The 21,353-nt window shown below is 37.6% G+C and overlaps 1 long non-coding RNA gene across 1 annotated transcript; it reads left to right on the top strand.

Moving 5' to 3' along the window:
* The first annotated feature begins 2,585 nt into the window (after window positions 1-2,585).
* LOC119717248 (uncharacterized) lies at window positions 2,586-10,614 on the top strand. The gene is made up of 3 exons (XR_005266482.2): window positions 2,586-6,117; window positions 6,218-6,287; window positions 8,401-10,614. It is a non-coding gene; the product is annotated as an uncharacterized lncRNA (long non-coding RNA).
* The last annotated feature ends 10,739 nt before the right edge of the window (window positions 10,615-21,353 follow it).

Raw genomic sequence — 21,353 nt, 5'->3', positions numbered from 1 at the left:
TCTCTTCTATCCAAAATGATATAAAGCCCTTGTGAATGTGGCTAAAATACTGAAATACACAACAGCTTCAATTATTTCCTGTCTCTGCTTAGCTCTTTTCATGGCCTTGGTCTCATCACTTTGATTTTCTCACACTCAATTTCTCCATCTATAAAATAGTGTTAAACTTACTCCTTTGTTAAGTATTATGAGATAAACTAGTAAAGTGCTTTTATAGTACCTGGCTATTATAGCGAGCATGGATGATACTTAGAAAATAAGTTACCCTAAAAATTGCACTGACTATAAGCAAAAGATTCTTGCTCAGAGATGTGGGTTTATATAAAGCAAAACAAAACAACAACAACAAAAAGCCACCTCCTTTGGACCAGCCTAATGACTATTACAAACTATTGTTTAGGTAGTAAGGCAAGATTTTTTTTAAAGCTGAATATATTGTAAGCTTGAGATACGTATATTTACTCATCAAGGTGAGAAGTAGGATGACAACTATACAAGAAAAGAAGAAATATTTAAATGTATGACTCATCATAGGCACAAAAATAAAGCATTTTTGTGGGTGTCAAAACTGGCTAGACCACATTTGTTGCCCTCCCAGTAATTACCCATTCATGAGTGATGGAAATACTTGCTGGCATGAAGGAGTAGCCTGATGAGTTCCAGCAAAATGGATACCCTTGTTCACCTTTAGTCCATTATATCTGGCATATAATTGAAAAGTCAGTGGATTTATAAAGGTTTCCACATTGGTATGTGTGTTTGTAGGACTGAGACTGGAATTTGTAAGGTATTTTTTTAATCAGAAAGTACTTCCACTTTAAAAGGCAATGTGCAGATCTGGCACATCTGGCTTCTGTTGTAAGGGACAATGAATGAATCCTTTGCTGCTTTGTACACACAGAACATTGACAATTATGTAAACAGAGTAGGTAAGAAACCAAAGAATCTTAGGTGGGGCAGTGCTCTTTCAAGAATAAATAATTCTAATAATAATAATAATAATAATAATAATAATAATAATAATAATAATAGTAATAATAATAATAATAATAAATCCAGTGTAAGAGAATTAGGTTTATTTTTTTTAAATTACAATTTTTGCGGTGAACTCAGTTACCCAGCCCTTGCATCATGTTGCCTTACAAATTGGCTACACAGTTATGCTAACCTAAATTACTGGTTTGTAATTGGACAAAACCTTTGAAAAGTTTCTCATATAGGACTGAACTTTTTATGACCTGTGTCAAAAACCTCTATTTGAGAATAAAAGCTCCAGTTTCAACTGATGAGTTTTGCTCATACAGATGCAACAATTGATTTGGCAATTCAATTTACATGGAGGTCATTCCAGAGAGGGTTTTACAAATGGGACAATTATAGATTATTTTTATTTCTGTGACTAAAAAGTTAAATTTTCAGGGGTCAGTTGGTAAATCTGTCCCTCAAAAGCATTTCAGGCAAACGACCTTTCATGTTATATGAAGCGCATAAGAAGTCCTCCACCTAGGGTTTCAATGCAAAGACAAGGTCACCAGCCTAACTGCTCAAATTGGCTGGTAGGAATGGCCTTTGTTGCAGTGATAAATTGGTCATTTGCTAAATAAAACTATTCTGTGCTGCAGATTTACTTGCCGATGTTGGGTTTATGTATGGGTCATAGAACAAATTTGATATATAGCATACAAGATGACTAGTTGCTCTTTGTTTTAATAACAAATATATGTAGAATATTTGGCCATGCCTAGTCTATAACCTGAATGTCTGTGCTGTTAAATTACACTGCCCATTGCAGATTTCTCCTAAACAACTCCTAAGCACAATTTAGGAGTAAACACAGGAGAGTAACCACCTGCAATAGTAGTTTGCAAGCAGCCACTCTGATTTGGAAGGATAAAGAGAGGTTAACAGTACTGAGAGGACCAGACCATGCCAGTTGGCTTAAGGCCCAGAGGATACACTATGGTACTATGCATTTTACTAGTATGGATGTAACTTTAGCCTAAGAGACCAGATAAATAGCTTAATATGCTATTACCAAACAAAAAATAGGGTGCATTGATGCAGCATCTGAAGTCAAGATATGTTCCTTGATATCTGTAGTCAAGTAAATAGTTTTGTCAATATCTCCATGTTATTGATGTAAATAGCCTTGTCCTCAAATCAAGATTTATGTCCTATGTACACAATAAGCCTGAAAATGTGGATTTTGTTGAACCAAGATGAATCTGGACCCAAGAGTGTTCAGAGGCTTTATTACTTGCCAGCTAGATCTAGACAAGCTCTCTATGGGTCATATATAGAGATACATAGCCTGAAAAGTAGGGAGGCAGTGGGTAGGACGTACTTCCCTTACAGCTCTTCTTCAGGCTATCTCTCAGGATAGTGTAGAGAGTCATTAAAATCAAAAATCTACTCAGCAGAGTACGAGTGACTCATATAACCAACGGTTTGCTGAATCATCCATTTTTACAGTTGAAGGGCTTCACTCATTGTTCTTCTTGCATAGCAATTGCACAACTGCCAGCCTAAACTGAGTATAAAATGCTCCTAACTCTGGAGATGCTATTTTACACTCTGCACTCAGTACTAGTGCAAGTCATTGTTCAAGATAAAGAACAATGGAGAGCTGGGACTTCAAAAAGTAGTCATGAAGTCTCTTTTTATACATACAAGGCAAGTATTATTCTGCTTACACTACAAGCTCAATGGGCTGAAATATGTACAAATCCAAACAGAAACAGAGGATTGTTTACTGTCATTTATTTTTTACCTTCATTATTTGGTGTACTGCTTTGAGCCAAATATTCTATTAATCAGGGCTTAGAAAGTATTTTATGTTTATGAAGAAAAAAGAAGGAACAAAATGGATTAACTGATTGATGCTAACTTAGCTTTAGAAAGATCTTGTTTTTTTTTAGAAAAAAATCTGAATATGTTCACTTGATTAATTTTTTGTTGGTAACATCATTTTTGAGTTGTACTGCGGGTATTCAGCACACAAGTAAGAACTGAGTTTCTTCTTTTTAATTGACTTACAAAATAGGCAGAGGGAAATCATGTTTCAGAATATCAAAGGATCACAGTAAAAAGTTTTGTTACAGAAAGCAATTTCTACCACCACTATGCCTTTTACCTAAAAACTTTGTTTTCATTTGTCTGTGTTATTCTTTCTTTCATGTGCAAAACACCAAAGAGCTTCTGAGTCCCAAGAATATCCAAAGGTTTAGTGTCCCCCTAAGAAAAGTTGGGCCACCTGACAAAAGCTAACCAGCACTGATTTATAGCAGTGTGGAAGTGCATAGGTTGCTGTGGTTACAGAAATACCAAAACCTAGCTTGGGTCTTTGACTACGGTTGGAGGGAAGCACTGTTGCAGGTTTCTGTTTAGAACTAACCGTGTTACCAACAGCAGTTTTTGTAGGATGTATTTCCTGAACTCTTAAAAATAATGTTCTTAAGATAAGTGCTAACACATTAGCAGCCAGATGCTGCTCGTTAGGAAAGAAGAGTGACTAAGCTCAAATCACCAGCAGTATCAGAGTGAAAAAAAAAAAAAAAAAAAAAAAAACAAAAAAACTTTCTGGATTTATTTTCTTTTGGGGCGACACAATTATTTGCAAAGTTCTGTCACGCATCAGCTGGCAATATATTTGTGCTCAGTTTTAAAATGTGCCTGTATTCTGAAATGTTTTTTTTTTTTTTTTATTATAATCAAATAAAATCAATTAATGTATTTTTCATCCTTTAACCAAAACTAAGCACTTTTTGAAACCCCTAGTGACTGTGCATTCAGCACTGCATTCCCTCTGGGAAAAGCTGCTACTCTAAACTCGTGACACAATTACATTGATTCACTTTTCCTCAGCGCTAAAAATGGGCAAATCCAGGTTAACTGTGAGCATAAACTCTACAACAAAAGAACTCCTTCAATGAGCAGCCTAAACTTTCCTTACAGGGGCTTATTTGAATATTCCTATCCCTGTTGTAAAGAACAGACAATTGATGCAGTCTGCTTCACTGTGGCAGAACTATAGATAAAGCTTTTGCCTTGTCCTTAAGGTAGCATTCTCTTTGTACGCAGGTGTCCTATCAAGTTACTTATTTACAGCTGAGTTACAACATTCCTTTCCGTCTTCCACTGCATACGTGTGTGTGCGTGTGTGTCTACAGAAACACACACTGGAACAAAGAGGGGTAAATATGCACTGATATCCTGTCTACGAATGGCACCCAAAATTGGTAACACTTGAGTCTCAAAAGTCTAACCCGTTTGATCTTGTCTAGGAAGCAGAAGTTCCAGGATAGTCATGTAATGCACAAGCAGAGTTTTTCCCTGCTTACTGCATGAAATGTGGATTTAAAACTTAAGCAATCTTTACTGTATGTTCCATTACACTTAACTATAGCTGAGGTCTTTTAAACAGCACGATAATTGCTAATGAAATGATCAGGTTTTCAGTTCATTTAACATGTAATATTTGTATGATTAGGCATTATGCATTTCCTTAACATTCTTATACTTAGCCAGTGAATATACTATGCAGAATTAATGAAAGAAATTATATGATTTTCTCTGTAATGTTTATTCACAGTATTATCACCATGTGATTTAATTATTCTGATCAGTATAGGTCTGACTATCATAACACTCATGCAAAGGAAGGGCAAGTGTTCAGAGCTATAACAGTAATATTTTATCTGCTCTGTACAAAATTATAGAAACACTTAAATGTCCATGTGAACTTAGAATACTTTCAGCCTGAGAATACTTTTGTTTTCTCAGGTTTTCAGGACTTGGGGTTTGCTTGTTGCCCTGGTAAACAGCATTATTTTTAAGTTAAATGAGTTCCTTTAAAAATAAGACTTTTGCACATGTATGGATTTGTATTTGAATGTCTAATAAACAGCTTTTGTTTGGGAACTAAAACTGTCAATTGATTGGACTGTTCTAGAGAGTGACACAGCTCCCTGAACTAATCAGAGCTATTATTGCTTGTCCTGAAATAAGGAAGTGCAAAACTGCAGTTCATATACAAGCACCTTTCTTAGAGAGCTAAATGACAGTTGCCCTTTCATGAACTTGAACTTATCTGCAGTTGAGAACAAAAAAAGTGATAAAAATCTGGGTAATGAAAGTGCATTGGTTTCGATTTTCAGTGGTTTGTTTGAGAGCTAATCTTGATCTTTCTGAAGTTGCTGGTAAAAATATTGTAAATGAGTTGTGTGGGTACAGCCTATGGTGGATTAAAAAGTTCTTGCTCGTACCTGGAGATGTCAGCTATTGGCCCACCTGAAATAAAATCCTGTGTAAGAAAACATTAACAACCTGAGCCTGAGTGAGAAGTCTCATTCAGTGTTCATGCTTGTGGCCTGGGGAGCATGAGGCGATCTGACATAAGATACACAAGCCAATTACTACTTAATGCTTACTGAATAATTCACTGAAAAATGGATCGTAGAAGTGTGCTTAATGCTTTACTCAATTCTGAAATTGTGATTAAAATGTGTGACTGAACCAAGCAGAAGCTTGGCACTAAATCTGCTTGTTAGTATTGGCAATAGATTATTATTGTTGTTTTTTGTTGTTGTTGTTGTTTGTTTGTTTGTTTGTTTGTTTGTTTGTTTTTGGTTTTTTAAGAGGAAGAAGCTCAAAAGAGCTGGAGTATTTTGATTTGAAAATTGGCAAATGTGATTGCCTGAGGGGTAGACAGGGGTAGAAACTGTTTTATTGAGTAGATAAGAATTCTGAACACAGCAGGAAACATAATCTACAAAGCTTTCCAAAAATGCCAGCACTGATATTAAATATGTATGCCTCACCCCATTTGAGTAATAAGAGTACTGTGAGTTAAATTTATTTCTCACAGTGGTGAAAAACACATCCCACACAGATATGATAAAGCACCAGAAGAACAATGAGACAACCTGGGGGATGAGCACTGCTGTGCTACCAACCAGCAGGCCTACGGCCCCTCCAACCTCTTCCCGCACCCCCAGGCGAAGAGAATCCCAAGGATAAGGCTGTGGGCAAGGTCCCTGTGCTACACGGCTCCCATGCACTTCCTAGAGCCTGCCTGGCCCAGCTCCCCGGACACGGGAACCTCCACTACTTCCCTTGGTGAGCTCAGCACAGCCCCACGCATCCGGGCTGCAGGATGCTTGACCTGACCCGAGGCTTCTCACAAGGACAATGTGGTTTTGTTATTGGTCTTTTCCAGGATCAAAAGAAAAAATATGCTGTCCAAAGTACTCCGCTACATGCCACAGGCAAGCAGACCATCCTGCACAGTAAGCAATGCTCTCTTCTCCTTCTCTCATCTGTACTAAGTGATAAATGGAGGGGGCTAGAGAGCACAGCCTTGCCTTGACTAAGAGGAAAACTTTCTTACGCAGTAGTCCCATATCACTGGACTGGGATAGATTTATCACTCTTTAAGCTGAAGTATAGAGAAAGCAGCCATCAAGAATTTCAGCAAGGACAACATACTTCCAGTTATGCCTCCCTGCGCTTGGCAGATGACAAAGGCATTGAATGTCAATAATTAAACCATATGGACTAAATTTTTTACCCTCTCCACTCCCAGCTCCACACTTTTTCTTGTGGCAAAGTATGGTTTCAGCATTTGATCTGTTCTACTCACCCCTCCCATCCCTATGAGGAAATTAGTTGCATATGTAGATTTGGTTTTGTGTTTTCTAATCTCAAATAGGATCTAAAACTGTGTTTTAAACAAAAGGAAGATGAGTGGGCACAGAGCATTACTTTCTATCAGTGTCTTTCACTGCCAACTTCTCACTGTTCTCCACAGACGTTTTTTTTTTCTTTTTTCCTCTTCATCATATATCTTGCTTAGCTTTTTGTGTGTTGGCTTCTGGTAGCTAAGCCTCCTGCAAATGAAAACTTAAAAATTGAAAAAATATACAAATGGCATTAAGAAAATCACAATAGACAAATATGATCCCACACCATTTCCTAATTTGTTAAGTATGAGGGAGTTATGGACTTCATGTTTTAAGTGTTTTATAACTCAACCAAGAAATACAGATGGTATTATTGCAGGGTTATTTCAGACCTCAAAAGCCTAAAGATGGCCATGCCAAAATAGAAAAACATGGAAGAGGTTAAAAAAAAATGTGAGAGAGAAAGCTTTCTCATGCAAACAGTCTACTGGAAGTCTCAGCCTAGTGTACTAGTGTATGTGTCAATCTTAGTGGAAAGGGTTTGCATTTCTATTCTCTGTGAAGTTACAACTCCTCTTTCTGATTGTTAGGAGCTTGTTTGTTCACATATTTTTGCATTAGAAAACCTGACAGATGTATACATCATATTCAATATACTAAATCATTAATGTATTGCAGAAGAGTGTCTGAAGTAGAAATTATGATCAGTGAAACTGTGAAGAAAGTATCAATCATTTGTAGCTTTTTTCATGAGTATTACTCTAAATTTCACCAAATCCAGTTCCCATGTAAGAATTACAGACCACATTTGTTTGGAAGAAAGGATGTGTGGTACACAAAAGAATGATTCACAGAAGAAAAGATAGAAAAAGAAGAGAGAAAAACCTAAAACTGATAAAAGGATTGAATGTTGAAGAACAGAATACAAAATCAGAGAAGTACAAAGTGAACTCAGGAACAGTTTTGAAATCTAGAAAGACGGCTTTCAAGTGACTTTGAACAAGAGTAGAAGAAGTCATACCCTGTATAGTGGGTCTCTCCTTGAAATATTTTCTGCAGGCAAGGTGATCAGGAAACAGATTTTACGTTAAATGCTGGTCACACTTTGTAAGGTGCAGTCTGAGAATTATGATATATGCAAAGAGCTTCCACATGAGTAACGACATACTTATTCAGGCTCATGTTAAAAATCTAATACTAAAAATAGAGAGAACTATATGAAGTTAGAGAAAAACACCAGCTCAGAGTTCTTCATCACATTGGTTGATGTATATTGACTTTCCTGCCTTCTGTGCATAGCTTCATACCTTCTACTGCATTTTCCAGCTGGTGATTATTCAGTTACCAATCAGAAGAGAGAGCATCATATCTATTGTCAGCATGGTAGTTATGTGATAGTAACAATTTTGTTCAAAAAGATTCAATGATTCATCCAAAATCATGGAATGGGGTATCCTGATCTGAAGGTGGCACAGAAAAGGCTTCTGAGTCTCTCTGGGTTTTGAGATAAAATACGATTTATTTGTGATTATACAGCAAAGGGAATGTTCTCAGAACTGTTTCTAAGAATAGCAGGATGACTTCTTCAGCAATTCTCTGAGTAATTTGAGAGTGGCGTATATTGTGTGTTTCTCTATCCCATGAGAACCTTTTGATCATAAATATATATATAATTTTACATCAGCATTTTGGCATTTGACTTTTTCTTTTTCATTCACAGTAGCTTGACTTGCCTAAGAAATTTGCTTTGCTCCGTAGTGTTTGAAGAATCTTTGTGGGATTTTTTGTGGGAAAGCCATAACATGCATTAACTCTCGGACTTCACAATTCTTCACCTTATCTGCAAGCAAATAAAAAGTCTGTGGAAATCTAAATGGTAGATTTGAAAATGAAGGATCTGAGAATGATGGCAAGGAATAAGAACCACAAGAGAACTGTTCTCAGAAGATTTACTACAATGCTGTCAAAGCTTCTTGCATGTACTTCATTTAATATAAGTAATCACCATACAGTAGCAAGCATATATGTAACCAGTATATATATATGTGTACTGTGTATATATATATACATATAGTGTGTGTATATATATCTATGGTTATGGCCAGCATAAGAGATAGTAATAGTCTGATAGTTTGGGGTAATCCCAAAGCAAATGTCAGCTCTCACAAATCCTGAAAGCCATTGATTATGACTCTATTACTAATGGAAGATAAAATAAAAATCAACAGCATTGACATTATAGGAAGAAGGAAAAAGAGTTGTGGAATGATTAAAGGACAAAGGAAAAAAAATCTGATTTAGCTGAATCTGAGTGAATCCAGCTGAAACGTCCAAAGGTTTAGTAGTGGGGAGAAGATGTTCCTTTTACATTCACCAGCTCTTGAAGTTGTTTGTAACAGAGTCAGATCGCTTCAGGGCTCCCTTAACGTAAATCTAAATCACAAGATCAAGAGAGTACTTTGTTAGCAAACTATTGCAAAAGTATAAATTCCCAGTAACAGTGTCTTTCCTACTAAATCACAAGATCAAGAGAGTATTTTGTTGGCCAATTATTGCAAAAATATAAATTCCCAGTAACAATGTCTTTCCTGTGATAATGTCTCACGCACTGTTGGGCTGGGCTGAAAAAGATATTAAAAAGATATGTTCTTTAATTTAGAAGAATATGTTCTCTTTACGTTTCATATACATGTGTGGCTGCCATAACCTAATGCTTCGACAGTAATACAACATCGCATCTTCATACAAGCCAAAATTTGATGCCAATTCTTTTGTAAGCTATACAAAACAGAATAAAATTTCTAAAAGGAAAACTGAAAATTTACAAATAAACATAACCATATTTGGCAGTACGAATGTTTGTACTATTTTTTAGAAAAATTAGATACAGTGGAGGATAGAAATTTCCTGCCAATAGGATTCATAGCAACTGAAAAGCCAATATAGCAATAAAACCTTACACAATTATTGTCTGAAAGTCCAAGTTAGCTGTTATAGTCAATGTTAACTACATAAATGTTAAACTAATAAACCCTGGAAAATATACTGCTAGGCATTGCATCCACTGCAAAATGCAGCAGCTAACCTTCGAAAACTTGTAAGTAATAAGAGCTTTAGCACCAGACCAAAGAAAATGCCCTTACTGATTCATTCCACTATGTCTTTGTCCCAGTTTTTCTATTCCTGGACTTTAAAACACTTTTTAACAGATATAATTTATCCTCTGAGACCACTAACACTGTGAAACATACCACAGCAGTATCTTCCTGATAGTTTCAGATCAAGGAACATAAAACAGATGAATGTGCTAAATGACTGTTTTGCTTGACTCCTCCTCATTCCTGAAGATAAATGTACTTTCTTCTGCTGTTTTGAAACCTGAACTATACTTACAGGAGTGCTGCTGAGATGGTAATCACAATTTGAATAAAGGTAATTGCTAAGTTTATTCAGGAGGACATATCAGCAAACAAGACCTCAAGACTTCATTGACAGGAATCTAAAAAGACAAGAGTTTGAAAGACAGCATCAAAAGCTCTTTTCCATTGGATGACCTTCTGCAGCTGTCCATGTAGTGTCTGTGCTGTAAACAGCAAGTTTCTTTCTAGACAGGTAGCTGAAAAAACAAAGGTTATTTTCTCTTACATTAAAAATGACTCTTGCACACTGGATTGATTGGAGTCTTCTATAAAATTTATGCCAATCAGCTGCTGTTTCCATTGACTTCCAAGAAAATCTTGCTGTTTGATTCTCTCTTAGGGCTTTTAAAATTTCTTAATTTCCCCAAATGCTTTACCAATCCATTTTCAGTATTCCTACTCTTATTGTTCTAAATTGATTCATAGCCAGTCAAGACAAATAACAGTTCCCAGCAATTTCAGATATATGGCATCTTCAGGTATGCATTTTCTAGTAACAGCAGGAGAATAATGTGTGGTTAACATATTAGATTGAGATCAAGAGGTCTGGAATCAATTCATGTTCTTACCACAGAGACTCACTACAACCTTGGGCAAATCACAGCAGGAAAAAATGTACAACACAAATCTTTAAGCATGTGATCTAGGTACCTCAGCTACAATCTAGTCTCCCTGTGCATTTCCTGTAGGCAATGGATAGATAATAGTTGTAGGTACTTCCCATTTCTCTCTGCAACCACTATTGGACTTCCATTCTTTATTGGATTCCTCTTCTTTATCTGCATATTCAAGGACGAGCTCAATGATATCTTTGAGTCCTGTAGACACACTGACACCAGCAGCAACAAAGCCTGCCCAGTAGGTATAATACTGTGGGAGAAAAAGTGCTGAGAAGGTTTATTAATTTATAAATGCTTCATTTTTCTGGAACCACTGAGATAGGTGTTCATGCATATGTATGCATATCTGTGCAAATCCGTGTGCATGCAGGTATGGCTACATATGCATCTGTCTGTGAATGGCCATGTGTGTATCTGAAAGCTTAAAAACAAGGGCACTTTGCAGACATTTAGGAGAAGACTGATTTAGGGATGGAAGAATTCACCAAAAACACAGAGCACATTTCCCACCATGTGTTCTGCGTTTTGCTTGTCTACATTTCCCATTTAGGATGAATAACTGGAAACACTCTGTCAGTATCCCAGATCACAAGAGGAGCAGCATGCTTCTTGACTGCCACACATTCTGTGAAGGAGAATAGACTGTTTGCTGTAGTGTAAGTCAGATTAAGCTGAAGAGAAGCAATCCTATCACTTCCTCCCGCACGCAGACAATTTACACCTGCACTATTCAGCTATGCTGAAGCATTTTAATCAGTCTCAGAAAATCAAGAATATAATTTTAAACCCCCTTGTTCTCTTATACAAATCAGAGATCCAGAAATTTCATAAGTAGATGTCACAGCTTGTGTGTACAATGGAAAGAATTAAAAATAGCTTCTAAAACCTGATTAAATTTTTGTATATTTGTGAACTAGATTTGGTCATTATATTAACCGTACAGTGGTATTTGTACAGCAAATACATGTACTTTGTTATTTGCAGTGTAAGATTAATATATATATATATTTACACATGGATGATAAGAGGAAATATGTAAAACATTGATATTATCCATGATTCATTGACAACAGGGCAGTTTTTGTCCTTACTTCTTTAGAAATGGTGTTTCCCACGATAGTGCCAACTAAGAATAAGACCCTATTTTGCTAAGCACTATGGAAACAGAATAATCTCAAAACTAGCCCTACCTCAAACAGTTTACAATCTAAGAAATGAGAGAAAGCAGATAGTAGGTGTTCGTTTAGTCTTTATGTCTTGCCTTGTATACTGGAACTGTAAAGAATGATATAAATTGTTGCTAGTTCTGATGCAGCTTTGTGATTTGCAGATTAAACTGAAACAGCAAGTATGGTTTCTGCCCTACTGTTCCAAGATGTGTTTGAATCTCTGGATCTGAATGAACCTGACAACCTTTCTCCTCACAAAGGCTTTATTTTGACTTGCAGAGTTTTGATTCAAACTTGGACAGAAGGGGAGAGAAGCTGTAGATTTTCTCATGCCTTCCAAACTGAATTCTAGATCAGATCAAGCCTCAAAATTATATTCTACTTTATATTTATTCCAAATATTATTTATTTGTCTTTAAATGTCCTGAAATCATTAAACCACTCTGATACAAACAGGTCAACAGCAAATGTTAGCAAGCTGTGGCAGTGGGGGGAACATCGAAGGGCTGAAGTGGCATTAAGGCCTTCAGATGGAAGAATCTAGCCTCTGACCCTAACAAAATGTTTTTTAAAATCTCATTAAAAAAAAGATAAAATACGTGCAGGAGCATTGTTCTCCATGTCAGCTTACAAAGTGCACTTGTTTCTCATCGAATGCTGAAAGCAAAGCATGAAGCTGGAGGGAGGGAACCAGCAGAGTTCCTCCAGTACTGTTCTCAGGATGGGTCTCATTTGCACCTACATGAGCGTAGGGGGTCACAGAACATGTCTGTTGTAACTGCTGTAACTGAAGAAAAAGAGAAATGCATTCATAGGCTGTATTGGAAGGACTAATACCTTTAGTGCAGATCTCTGGCAATATTTAATATAAAATATTCTGTAAAGTTTCTGTGTTTCATGTTCAAGAAGTGTGAATTCAAGCTCCAGGAAGGTGCTGAGATGGGCTGTTCAACCAGTCCTGGAAATGGAGAGCCTGTCATGAGAAGAGACTGGAAGATCGTGGTCTGGTTTATCCAGAAGTATGGTGACTGATATTATGATGGTCTAGAAATGCCTCAAGGGGGAAAATAACTGTTTAAGCTAGCCAGCAATGTTGTCATGAGAATACATGAGTATAATCTGATCGTGAATAACTTTATGCTGGAAATTCAGATGTTTCCTCCTAATTAGGGTATGAAGATAGAGATCAGCTTCCCACTGTGAGTATGGAGGGGAAACATGCTAGGGAGTTGTAACATGAAGTTTGGTTAATATAGAAGAAAAATTATATAATGTGGTTGCTCATGTCAGCACGGCACAGCTACATAAGTCAAATTAATATCTTGCTCCTCAATGCTCTATAGAATATTTTTTGCTTATCTAATGCAACACTGAATTTTTAAATTAGTGTTTCACAGACTGGACTGAAACATTTTAAGGTCATCTATATATCCAACTCCCTTTTAATTCATATAATTAAGATATATGGATTAAAACATTGGGAACTCAAGCATTTTTCCCCAAATTATTGATGGGAGCCACACTGTGATGTGGAAGCTGAGGGAAAAACTTTTTAGTTGGTCATCTGAAAAAGCTGTGATATTATTTCTAATAATATTGCTTTCCAGGGCCCCCCAATGGACAATAGCTTAGTTCTTTCCTACTTGGTATGTTTATCAACCAGTGTACAAAGATCATCTGTGCAACTGTCAGCATATAAAAATTTTTTATAAGTTTTATTGTTTACACTCTGAAGATGTTAAATATTCCTAGACAGCTGGCGAGCACTCATTTTACTTTCATATTCCTGAAATACAGTGAAAGTAACTAAGATTATTTTGTGGCATTTCCCACTAAACCTGTATGCCTGCAATCATTGTACTATCAGGCACTGCCTCAGCAGCCTGATGAACTACAGACAGCTTCAAAATCTTTTTCATTTGTAGCTGTCTGTGATGTCTCAAAAGAATTAACATGACCATTACTGATTAATTTCTTTTTTGATACAGGAGAGAGAATGATGCAAAAATACTTTTGAGCCCACCCTTTTTTTCAAACAGATTTAGCGTGTCCTTTTTCTTTAGCATTCAGTGCTCCTTGAGATCCAAGAGTACCTTTTTATGGTTCACAAGTTGCTGTTGTAATCAAGTTGGCTGCAGGCCCAAAGCAAGCTGTGTGACTCAGTGACAGTTGCAATCAGTGCACCAGGAAAAAGACAAAGAACCGATACATTGGGAAGCCACAGCTACGGATGAAAATGTTTGGAGAGCTTTTCACAAAGTCTATTGGTTGGAGAGCTTCAGATTTAATCTGAGGTTTAAAAAATTCAGTACCACTAACAATGAACATATGCAGCATCTAATGCTGTCAATTTTTATACTTAAAAAGTATTGTTTGATTAGATATGATATTGTTAATGTCTCATTGTAAAAAAAAATAAATATATATATATATATATAAAAAAGCCATCAAGGATGTGCTTAACTTGATGGATTTGCTTAATTCTCAGAAATACCACTGAGATTCAGATGTGAACTAGATAGGAAATAATTTGATTTATACATTGCCATTTACTATCCCAGAGCCTGATAGATTCTCATGAAAATGTGAATTTTCATTTCACAAGTTTCCTGCCTAGGATTTGACGAATGTTTTGAAATCAGTGATATTGTTTCAGTAATAAAGGTATCCATCATTTTTCTGCCCATAAAAATTCCCTGATAGAGATCTCTTTTGTAAATTCTTTCAAATGACTAACAAGCATTTTGGTAGTACTTCTGTGATCTACTTCTGAGAGCCCTCAGGAATCTATGCTAGCTCAACTCTGTAGGGAGGAGCTCAATCAAGGGTAAGATATGGCCAATGTTCAATAGTTACACCTGCTCTGCCCTTTCTTTGAAGAAAGGAAAAATGCACAAAGCATATGAGAACAAGTCAAATATATCCAGGATAGCTCCAGCTTATGTAATAGTACTCCCACCTTCTCTGCCAGCGATTCATTGCTTCTTCATGAACAGCAATGTACTCAGAAGTCACCCACAATCACACATATGAATATAGGCCCACTCGTTTGCACATTTGTACAGCAATTCCTCGAATATTACCTTGTATCAAGCAGCTTAAAAATGAACTTTTAAGGCAGAGTATACAATATACATTTTAAATAGCCTTAGGAACTCAGCGGATACATCAGTGAGAACAACGACATGTACTCATGTCACCAAGAGGCTTCATAAAAATTACATTTAAATTGCCACATTGCCTCACATTCATTGTCCATCGAGTCTAGAATCCTGTTGGTGAAGGTGACAAGTACCAGATGCTTCAGAGGCAGGTGCAAGAAACCCCCATATCAAACACTTATGTAATAGAGAGGGTTCTTCCTAAAATCAGGCAGTTAGTGGGTGGCTTATGCTTCACAGCAGGAGAGTTTATAATGCCGTGAAATGTTTATCTTCATTATGTAACTGTGGATGTGATTACCCATCTATAGTCAGCTTGGGTAAAAAGTGCCACAGGGCTTTTAATAAACACTACTAATCAAGACCTGGTGTCATTTCTAAGCTCAGAGACATCAGAGCAATTGTGGCTCTGAGATACCCTGAAGTATTACACCGATTGCTAGACTGTTCATTTTTTAAATTATAGGAAGCGCTTGCAAGTAGGGTTCATTCAGCCATCTCAAAGTTGGATGTCTGGTCTAAGCTAGCCACTAAACCAGAGATTCACCCTAGTCCCAGCGCTACTAACTCACAGTGGTGAGATTCAAGGGTTACATGTGCTGAGCTTGAATTGGGGAAGTAAGCAAGAGGACTTTTTCCTTCAAAACCTTCTAATTCAAAAGAAAAATCTCTTAGGCAATTGACATTAAAAATAGCCCAGGTCTGAAGTACATTACAGTTATAAGATAACATTCATAATCTCTATTATTCAAGAAGAGTGAGAGTGCTATTTTAAATAAAATGATTGATTTGCTTCATAGTAAAGGAAATTCACTCCTTTCCTTTGTAAGGCAGGAATTTAAACATCCAATATAAATACCGAAAGCCTTCTATACTGCGTGCTTAATTTTAAAATTATATTGCTGTTTTAAATTGCAAGTCTCCTCCCCAAGTTAAAGCTTTTCTACAAGAGGCAGCACACATGCATAACAATTTAATTGAATTTGTTTGATGTTATAATCATGCCATTAGTTAATTTAGCACAACTCTGTGTGGGTCCTAGGAATAATGGTACACACAGCTTAGTTGTCACACTGTTCTGCAGCACAAGCAAGAAGGAAGGAAAAGAAACAAACCCCACATGGGAAGACTCAGGCTTTAACATTAATTTAAATTAAACCATTTCATTAAAATGAGAGTAGCAGACATGGTGGGAGAAGGTAGCTAGGTGGTGGCAGTGGTACAAGGCAAGTTCTCTGCATTGCCAGTGCTGGGCAGAATATTTCCTGAAGTGCAGGATACCTGCAACACCTGTGTGCACGTGAGCTACCATTCCTTTCAGATCCTGTGTATCCATTTCTGATTTCTTTTTGATAGTACTGGAAAGGAGGAGCTTGGGAGAAAGGGCTCCTTCACAGTTATGTATCTGTTTGAATCTCTGAAGCACCTTTAAAAACAGAGAGGGCACGTCCTGTCTCATGTTTTGAAGTGAGAGAAATTAGGGTGGAGTAAGTATTGTCCTCCCCTGGTGGTTACAGCTGCGTAAATGCTCCCTGGCCATTTCAGCACGAAAGAAACAGGTTTGCTGTAACTCCCTTCAATGGCAGGTTTAAGCTAATTTCCAGCTGTGCACTGAAAAGTGTGCATACAATTGACCACAGCATCTCAGCTGCAATCTCTTCAACCACATCATACAGCATGGATTTCTACGTGAATTGACAATGATCGCCCAGCCCAGGGGTGGCCAGGCTGGGAAAAGACCCAGAGCTGCTGACGGGGTATACATTGTTCAGTGTATCAGACCACAGTTTCCCCTAGATAACATGTTTCTGCGTATGAGACAGAAATCTGCCCTTGGCTCCTATTTTATATAGACTGAAAGTACTACAGTGAATCTGTCCTCTGCTGCTGGCCAACAGACCTTCCATTAATATCTGAGTATCTTTGGGACTTTCCCTTTTGAGGATCCTGAGGAGTGTTTTTTTCTGAGTGAGCATTGATAATATGGCCCCAAAAGGCCAGAAGATAAATATGTGAAATATTATATTAAATTTAGAATGAGATTCTAAATAAGATTTGTGTGTGTTCTTCACAGAATATTTACTTCTTAATACAACCATTAGCAAAGGGGAAAAAAAAAAAAAAAAAACTTTAGTAATTTTCCATGTACTTAGATTGTCTGTTTTTTTCCTTCTATTTACCCACATTTTGCAGTATTTTGCCCAGTCTCAAAGCAAAGGGCTGAAACTACAGACCACTGGGTTTTCCCACTTGGCATTTTTTGTGTATGTGTGCATCCCATGAATCTGGACAGTGTGGCTTAGTCTAATTAAAGTGACAAAATGCATCCACTATTGAGAAACAATAAAATAGTGTCCTGCTCTGTAAATGCACCACTCTGGGCTTGTAATCACCCATCATGACTAGAAATAACTAGGGGAAGAAAAGGAGAAGGTAGGGGAAAGGTTAGAAGATGAGAGGATATTCTTCCATCTGTGCTGTTCTTTAGCATAATCAACCTTAGCAAAGATTTGGAGTATACTATGAGAGGCATAAATTATTCTGGCTTGTGCTGTCCTCCTTCTAACTTTAAGCTTCCAAATAATCTAAATTAGAAGTATGCTTGCCTTAGGCTTTCTATGGAGTCAATGAAGAGAGCAAAGCATCTCCAGAAGATGACTCAGATATTTCACTGCTTTTGTGCTTGGCAGGGACGGATGCACCTCCTCCAGCCGGACGGCAGCAGGGAGCCAGGGAAACCCAGGGAGCCCCAGTTGCAAGCAGCAGCCACTCTGTCTCTTCCCAAACACATTCAAGGAGTGCTCCTGCACATATTGCAATTACAGTCACAGTATTCACAAAGAAATAGATGGAAGGAGAAGTATCTCTAGCTGAAGGAAGACTGGTGTACAAAGGAGACATTTTTGTTTCCGGCTCTACCTTTGCCTTGAAGAACTACTTAGAATTAAGTACTACTGCTGGCGTGTAAACACAGACAGAAACAGGAAACATACATCCTGAATTAAAAGCAAAACATTTTCCTCATCGTATTTTCTGATTGCTTCCCCCGAGCAAGAAAACATCTCTTATTTTTATCCCACCTGATCCTGAATACAGCATTCAGCTGCAGCGCTTGAAACAGCAGCCCAATTCTAAGGCCCCAGTTTGCCTTGTTTGACACACACAAGTGCTGCACTTTAGGGCAGCACAAATTGGCACGGCCTTCATGAAAAGCAGTTTTGCACTACCATCGTTTTCTTGTTCACCCCTCTGTGTTATCCCTTATCTCGGGCAAGCATGGCTGTTTACCCAGTTGCATATTTAACTGGACCTATTGAAAGACTAATCAGGTTTTATTTCCTACACTGGTGTTAGCCTGGGTGCATTTACTAGTGCAGTTCATTGCTCAGCACACAACTATTTGGGCCCCTAGGTAAGATGCAAGGTAGGGAAGGGAGCAGAGTAGGAGGAAGGTGAGGCTGCGTCTTCCAGAAGCAATGCTGACCCACACCTTAGGGCCAGCAGGGCTTCAGCAGCAAGGAGGAGCCAGGGTAACCTTCTGTCTCCCCTTTCCTGCCATTGGCCTTATCTGAACGTCGACAAAAGAAGAAAGAGGTCAAGTCTGACCTCCATACCTAAGCACTCACAAATACCACACGTTTATCCCCAAACACCCAGCAAGAAAAGATGGAATAAAGTTCCTGAACAAGAGCTATCACAGATCACCACTGTGATTGTTGTGCACCACCAAGATTGTTGTGCATCAGAGGCAGACCAGCTGATACGTCTGAAAATTCACAAGATGTCCCCCACCTCCCTAGCTGAGCCTCCGTTCTTCCAACACAAAGCACCAATTGCTAGCATTTTTCTCTGTACCGTAAATACTTCTAAGCTATTCCAAATACATAACTGGTATAATTTATGAAATTCAGATATTCTGTTGGGTAACAGCCATCTAAAATACACTAAAATGTACACAAATTATGTATACAAATTGGATTCTAATGTGTTGTGGGTGTTGGTTTTTTTTGTTTGTTTGTTTTTCTTTTTTAAATCTTGCTAGAGAACATCTTGGAGACAGTAGGATCAAACAGAGCATGTTTTTATCCTGTATGCAGTAGCAGGATTCCTGGTTAGAACTTAACAAAATCTGACTTTGCTGAAATACTAATACAGATTTAATCAGCTCACTTTGGCTAAATCCTCACTGGGATGTGTGCAATGACCACCCAGCATTTAACTCACACTAGGACTCTGGATGAAAGCTATTACAAAAGAAATTCCCTAATGACCACTAGTAATTTTACCCCAAGGTGGTGGGGCACCCATACTATTTCCAATTTTTGTAAACTTATCATTAGGATCTGGATATATGTAAATAGATCGCTGTTTTGTGGAGGCAGATTTTGCAACTTTTATTCTTAGGAGTTAAAACCTCAAGCAAGAATTGGTCACTTAAGTTCTGCAATGACTAACTAATCTGGACAGCATTACTTCCACTGATCCTATTATGGATTTTAAGATGTGAATGCCACGCTGATCAGAATTATGCAACCTTACCCCTGTAATACATCTTCTATATATAATTCTTCTGCCACAGATTTGTGGCCTGCTACATGACATGGCCACTCCTGACCATCTGTTTCATTAGAAATATTCACAAACACAGGTGTAGTCATTTTAAGGAATTGTATATAAGCATATTGGGCCAGATGCATGCTGGCTCTACGTTGTTAATATAGGATAAATACCTTAGTCTTGCTTAGTCAAACAAATGTATTTTCCAATGTTGAATGGATTGCCTAAGTCAAGCACTCCTGGTTACCTGACCATTTTGAAGACTAAGGAAGGCAAAAGCAGATGAGTTTTGCATGCTAACATATGTGAAAATTACAACAAATAAATAAATAAATAAATCAGAATTCTGGTTATTATTTCATTTCTACATATGAAAAGGCAGCCTCGCACATTACATGACTTCATTATTAAATACATTGACTTCATTTTCCCTCAGTGGTAACTACTGCCCCTGTTTCCCATTTAGAAAGGTCTCTAGAACCAGAAACAGAATATTTACACCTCAGAGGTCCACAGCTATTAAAATGTTCCAGCAGAGCAATGGCTTTGAGGTATAAACTAGTTTTTGTAAGGTGGAGCTAAAGATCTTTTTCAAATCTGAGAAGGCCAGACTGCAACTCAGGATGTTTTAACTGCAAGGTCTGTGACAACCAACAGCACAAAGGCACAGACTGGTCCTGGATCTGTTTGAGTTTGTGTGATTACAAAGGAAGACAAGCCCCTGAAACGTGTGACACTTGTGACATGAAGCGGTCATTTGTCTGATGTTTCTGAATGGTGTCACCTGTGCTTAGGGCACTTCTGCCTTGTTTGCATGGGCAGGGCTCACGCATACTTTTCACATAAGCCATGTACACTGAAAATGCCCGATCACTTACTTCTGCTCAAAAAAAAAGTCCCCAAACCTGGAAGGCCCTGAAACCAACTGCTTCTCAGCAAAAGAACACTAATACTCCAGGACTGTGTTCTCTGATCTTTCCAACCTGGGCCAAGACAAAGAGGATTTTGAAACCAAGACACAGACCAAAACAGATTTTCTGTCTTCTTTGTGACGTTCAGATAAAGGGACGGAAACTGCTTGTAAGGCCTTTGTGGCAAGAGATTGCCTTCAGAAGCTGAAGAGCTTCCCCAGGTGAAGAAGCAGTGGGCCTCTCTCCTCTTACCCTCTCCATGTAGACCACTACAAGCTGTGGGATGAATACCACATTTTCATAACTGAATACACACTTTATTCTTAATGTGGACATTCCTGAAAACCTTAAGGAGACTGACATCATTTGAGGTATGTTAGAAAACAGTTAATTTTATTGAATTGTTATGGTGAAAAGCATTATTACAACAAATATATTTAAGGAATTAAAAAACAGCAACAGGTTAATGTTTATTGTCATCATCATGTCTCTTCTCCTGAGCTGGCTCTGCATAGAGCTATATCACCGTCTTACAAACTGAGCTGATTCCTGAACATTCTTGTACAGGATAATGTTAATCAAATTATCTTAATAAACTTAGCTTACAGAATGGTAAATATAATGACTTTGAAGTCAGTAGAAAGTCAGAAAGTAACAGGAAGTCACAGTATCTGCCAGTCACGAGACAGAATATGCTAAAGGAATTCTCATTGTTAAGTAGAATAATATCAAGTCCCCACAGCTGAGCTTCAAAACACTTTTTTTCAAAGGGGGGAGTGAGGTTCCTAGAATCAAATGGTGTATTTGAATCAATGAGAACCATCAAATTGTACAAA

The sequence above is a fragment of the Anas platyrhynchos genome, chromosome 5 (assembly GCF_047663525.1).
Source record: "Anas platyrhynchos isolate ZD024472 breed Pekin duck chromosome 5, IASCAAS_PekinDuck_T2T, whole genome shotgun sequence".
Lineage (NCBI taxonomy): Eukaryota > Metazoa > Chordata > Aves > Anseriformes > Anatidae > Anas > Anas platyrhynchos.
This window is presented reverse-complemented; position numbering and strand designations above follow the sequence as displayed.